This window comes from Neofelis nebulosa, chromosome 5, assembly GCF_028018385.1.
Source record: "Neofelis nebulosa isolate mNeoNeb1 chromosome 5, mNeoNeb1.pri, whole genome shotgun sequence".
NCBI lineage: Eukaryota > Metazoa > Chordata > Mammalia > Carnivora > Felidae > Neofelis > Neofelis nebulosa.
Genome location: NC_080786.1, coordinates 44,155,845 through 44,162,079, shown reverse-complemented (window position 1 = coordinate 44,162,079; position 6,235 = coordinate 44,155,845).

Genomic DNA, 6,235 nt, shown 5'->3' with positions numbered 1-6,235 from the left:
GGAAGGTAGGTGGTTTCAATTTGTAATAATTTTGGTATTCATCTGTGTTGTCTTATGTAGCAGGAGTTCTTGTCCTTTGCTGTATAGTGTTCCATTATTTGAAAATAATACAGTTTATTTACTCTGATTCTATTAATGGATATTTGGGGTGTTTCCAGCTTTTGTATCTTTGGAAATATGTTCTTATGATCATTCTTGTACGTGTTTTTTTGGTGCATATAGTACCAGTGTTGGTTTGTTTGCTTTTGCCTTGGTAAGGACTCGAACTGCCAATAGAGGTTCTTTTGTTGTGCTCTAGTTAGCATTCCAGGGAACCCAGAGTTTCCCCCTGGCCCAGCACCCCGAAGGTTTGGCTCATCTCTTCATCCAAGGGATTTTCAATCAGTCACGAGTTCAGTATATCTGAACTGACCACTACATGCCCTGTCCTGTACAAGGTGCTGACGACCCAGCTGTAAACAATATTTTACAAGCTCTAGTATGCAGAGCCCTTGACCATGTGGCTCACCCTGGTATTCATGGCTCCTAGAATAATGCCCGGCAGGTAGCAGGTACTCAATGATCAGTGGGTCAGCAAATCTGGTCTGCTGCCTGTTTTCGTAAATAATGTTTTGTGGAAAGACAGCCATACTCATTTGTTTACATAGTGTCTATGGTTTCCTTCCTGCTGCAGTGGCAGAATGGATAATTGTGAAAGTTAACTTATGTTCCACAAGACCTGAAATATTTACTATCTAAATCTTTACTGAAAGAGTTTGCTGACGTCTAGTCTAGATGGCCATTTGTCTCACTAAAAATTGACACTTCCATTACAACAGGAGAAGAATGGGTATTTTTGTTATTTTAAAGCTTATTATAGAAATTAAAAAACATTTTAATAAGTAGAGAGAGAAAAGAATGAAATTGGTTTACTGACCAACCAGCTAGAAGAATGGATACTAGGGAATATATTAGTTTCCTAGGGATGCCATAACAAAGTACCACAAACTGAGTAGCTCAGAGCAACAGAAATTTATTTTCCCCCAGTTCTAGAGGCCAGAGGTCCAACATCAAAGTGTCAGCAAAGCCATGCTCCCACTGAAGTTGCTAGGGAAGGATTTGTTTCAGGACTCTCCCCTAGCTTCTGGAAGTCTCAGGCATTCCCTCCACTTGTAAAAGGACATCCTTTCCCTATGTCTCTTCATGTAGACTTGTCTCTGTGCATATCTATATCTGTGTCCAAATTTCCCATTCTTAGAAGGACACTAGTTGAATTGCATTAGGGTCCACCCTAATAACCTCTTGATTAATTTGATTACCTCTGTAAAAACTGTATTTCCAAATACGGTCACATTCTGAGGTACTAGGTATTAGGACTTCAACATATCTTTCTTGAGGGGACACAATTCAGCCCACAACAGAGGAAATACTAGCTGTCTCTGGGACTTCATCAGCATCTTCTAAACTAAACAGATGTCCTATGAGACCTCTTTGGAAAAAGTCTGGGAAATAGTACACACAAGACAAATCTTCCTGAAGATTCACCACACCCATTAACATTCCATAAACTCTGAGAAGTCTTCTTGTAAAACCTGTTTAACTCAAAACTTCCCAAATTATTTAACTCACAGACCTTAGGGCTGCAGCTTTGGAAAGAAAGTAAATAGCAGATAAGAAGAGAATCACGGATTTGGAAACATGATAAACTTGTAAAGGGACAATAGATGATAGAGGTCAGAGGAAATTTTTAATGATGACCAGGAACTTAGGATGAAAGAAAAAAAAATTCTCAATATAATTAGCTGCTGCCCGTTCAATGTACAGAAACTCTGATGTGCTTTATCTACATCTGCTGTTCTTGAATAGCTATGCAGGGTTACCACCCTTCTGGATCTTGCTCCACTTCCCTAGGAGAATATTATGTGTCCTTCAAGGACCCCAGCTCCCTAGGTTTGTAAGGAGTGCCGATTTCCAATGTCACAATTTTGGAAATGAAAGTTTCTACTGTAGCTGTCTTGGCCTCCAAGCGGGAGATGTCTCTGAGTGGGACAGACAATAGAATTTCAGAGATATAAGTAACTTAATTATAAGTCATTTCGTCCCTCCATAGTTTAGGGTCAAAGCCAGATCTTCCACCAACTCCATTTCCAAGTCCCAATGTGTTTATCGTGGGGTGTGCTTGTATGTGAATGTGGGCACTGGTATATGTAACCTACAAACCCTTGCAAAGACTGAGAAGAAACTTCCCTCTGCATTTACCTATGCATCCTCTTGTGCATGGGTGTAGAGGTATGGGGAGCAAGGACATGCCATGGATGTGAGGCAGGCAAAGCTTGAGGTTAGAAAGAGACAGAAATGAAATGACATATTAGTAACCAGTTTCTGCAAAGGCAAGTTGGATGATTCAGTCTTTAGCACCTCTGGCTAGAGGGTTAGGGTGTCCTGTGAGTCAGGTAATCTGTGAGCGATTAGGCGTTTCTTTGGCCCAGGGAAGCGTCACACTAGAGGCAATGGTGAGTCTCATCTTGTATAATGAGAGAAGTATTCATATTCGCATCTTCAGGACTCCCTATGCAGATGAGAACATCAGGGTTTGGAAGCTTGTAGATGTGCTAGGTGGGAGAACCGCACCCAGATACAGAGAAAGTGTGAGGAGGGCTGCAGAGGCTCCCTTGACCTTCCCTGAGCACCGCACTTTTCTTGGCTCCACACCTTTTACTCTCCCATCACCTCTGCTTCTGAGGGTAAAGCAAACTAAATGAAATGGTTTCCATAGACCACAAGGGGGTGGTTCTATTTTCCTTTCTGAAGATTTCTTTTTTTCTTTGGAAGTCATCCCCCCTTTTATTAAAAACAATTTTTTTTAAGTTCGTTTGTTTATTTTGAGAGAGAGAACATGAGTTTGAGCGGGGTGGGATAGAGAGAGGGAGAGAGAAAGAATCCCAATCAGGCTCCATGTTGTCAACTTGGAGCCCAGTGTGGGGCTTGAACTCATGAACCGTGAGATTTGACCCGAGCTGAAATTGAGTCAGCCACTTAACCGACTGAGTCATCGAGATGCCCCTCACTCCCCCTTTAATGCCTCAGGGAATTAAATGACAACTGGACTCCGACTTTGACTTTTACCAAATAACAAGCACATTTGAATAACTAAAGGTCCACAGAAATTTGATTAGCCAAAGAACCGTGCAGAATGGGTGCTGGTTTTCACTCAGGAACCTGGGATTTGGGTTATGACTGGTGATCTTGGAGAAGTCATTTTTTTTCTCTCTGAGCCTCAATTTCCTAATTTGCAAAGTGGAGATAATAATGTAATCTCTAACTGCCTATCAGCATTAGGATGGTCAAATTAGATCCTATATGAGATCATTGTAATTTATAAAGTTTTGTGTCATATTATTATTATTTTGTCCATGAATAAAAGGATTAGAATAGTAGTTCCATTCTATTATCACTCTCATTAATTCTTGCCTCATCATCATCTTCCTCACCCAAGTCATGAACTCTGGGATTCAGGAGCCACCCACATGTGAAGACTTTGCATATAACTTCTTCTTCCTTTGAACTTTAGAACAGGAGCTCAACTCTGTATGTTAAAATCACCCAGCAACTAGGCACCAACATCTCTCATGAACATAGAGGTAAGAATTCTCAACAATCTAGTAGCAAATCAAATCTTAACAATGTATAAAAAGAATTATCTATCACAGCTGAGTGGGATTTAGCTCATGAATGCAAGTCTGGTTCAACATTTAAAAATCAGTTAGTGTAATCTGCCACATGAACAGACTAAAAAAGAAGAAAAATTACATCTCATACCAATATATGGACAAAATCCAACACCCATTCATGATAACAAAACAAAACAAAACAACTCTTGTCAAACTAGGAATAGAGGGAATTTCCTCAACTTGATAAAGAATATCTACAAAAATCCACAGCTAACATCTTACTTAAGTGAATAACTAGAGTGTTTTCTGCCAAGATCAAGAGCAAAGCAAGTATGTCCCCTCTCATCACTCCTTTTCAACATCATACTGGAAGTCTTAGCTAATATAACAAAACAAGACAAAAATGATATAAAAGGCATACAGATTGGGAAAGAAGAAATAACCTGGTTTTGTTTACAGCCGACATGATTGTCTCTGTAGGAAATCCAAAAGAATCAACAAAAAACTCCTAGAACTAATAAATGATTTTAGAAAGTCGCTCACTGATCTGTAGCAAGAAGGGCAAATTTCTGGAATATATGCTGCAAACTCACTTGTCCTGTCACCCATGGCAGACCTCACTGACCTTTCCCAAACTCTTTCCCAGTGAGCCCAGACATGGCCTTAGGATCCTTCTCAGCCCATCAAGTGGGCATCAATAATTGATCAGAGTTTGCCAATGGAATCCCCTTTGTCATCTCTGCTTTATAGATTCACCCCATCTCCAAATCAGACTTTGCTGGATCTTCTTCCCCCTAGTCCTGGCTCCTTCTCCATGACTTGAAAAGTTTGGTGTTTTCACAGGAAAGCTCTCCAACAGAGGCTGAACAGACTCTGTGACGGCTGCTCAGGCTCTAGGACAAAGCTGTACCTTCATACTGTGCTTAGTCTTTAGCTCTCAAGGACTTTCTGCAAACATTAACTCATTTATTTGAAAAGTCTGGGGCTTTTGAGATAATGAGATAATGCTGATGAAACACTCTGTGTTCCCAAGATGAAAGACAGCAGGCTATTCATATAAAAGGCATTTTTAGAGGCTACTGAAAATTCTCACGGGGGTTGGCTGCCTTTTTTGCTTTGCTGTGAATATCGTTTAAGGCCAGGAGACAAGGCCTCACTACTGTTCTTTAGAGAAGGCTCGGTGATGTGGGAGGGGTAGCGGTGAGAACAGCTTGGTAGCACTCCTGCATCTATCACTTTCTAGTTTTATTATCTTAAGCAAGTTTCTTAATGTCTCTTAGCTTATTTTCCCTCCTATGTCCAATGGGAATGGTAACGTCTGGTTGAGATAATGTATGTGAGCAGAGACACTTGATGTCAGCTCTTCTAAGGAGTTGGGCCAGCTTGGGCTGATTTTATAGAGCCACACAAGCAGTATATTTGCACTTTAGTAAGAGGAAATGTAGAGGATGGTGATGATTAAAAATCCAGAAAAGAGCCTTTCTCTAACACGAGAATTAGGAGTGCTCAACTCTTTTAGAAATTCTCCTTATTGATCTTTAATTAAAAACAAGAGCCATGATGAGCCCAGCATGGCTCTAGAAGTCAGGTTGTATCCATTCAGACAGCTGACCTCTCTATTCAAAATATACTAAGTGGTTACTCCACACCAAGCTAAATAATGGGGATGAAAAACAAAGCTGTCATTTTCCCAATGTGTGAGAAGAAATCCCTGCTGCAAAATACAGATAACACATTTCATTAATTCTAAGATGCACATTTTCATCACACTGTAACATACCTGAAATTGGAGTGCATCTTAGACCTATCACAGTTTAAATAACAGCACTTCCTTCTTTTATTAATGCATCACAGAATAAATGAAGCATCTTGCAAATGATGACATCAGATTCAGTGAAATACAGCAATAGCTATCTCTCAGGACTATTTGCGGGTTAAAGGGAGTAAATTGGAAAAGCACCTGTATTTATGATCTACTGCTTCATCGCAGATAACCCCAAAATTTAGCAGCTTAAAGCAATAAACTTTTTTTTTTTTTTCCTCATGGTTTCGGTGGCCAGGAATCCAGGAGCAGTTTAACTCAGGTTCTAGGTCAGGGTTGCTTATGAGGTGCAAAGGGAACTGGGTCTACTGTCATCTGAGGTTTGACTGGGCATGGAGGATCCACTTCCAAGATCATTCATGAAGCTGTCAGCTGGAGGCTTTAGTCCCTGGAATGTAGCCTTCTCCATTGAGCTGCTTATGACAAGGCATGTGGCTGATCCTAGAGTCAGTGGGGTATGTGTGTGTGTGTGTGTGTGTGTGAAAGAGAGAGACAGAGACAGAGAAAGAAAGGCCCAAGATGAAAAGATTGAAGCTGCAGGTGTTTATACCTAGTCTTGGAAGTTACATACTGTCTCTTCTGCCACATTCTGTTGGTTACACAGACCAACACTGGTACAAGATAGGAGGGTGAGGAACACTGGGTGCCATCTTGGAGACTGACTATCATAGTACCTAACACACTGAAGGATGAAAAGAAAGTCAGAAATGAATATTAGTTTTTCTCCCTCTGTAGTACTCTCCTTTTTACCTCATATAAATTC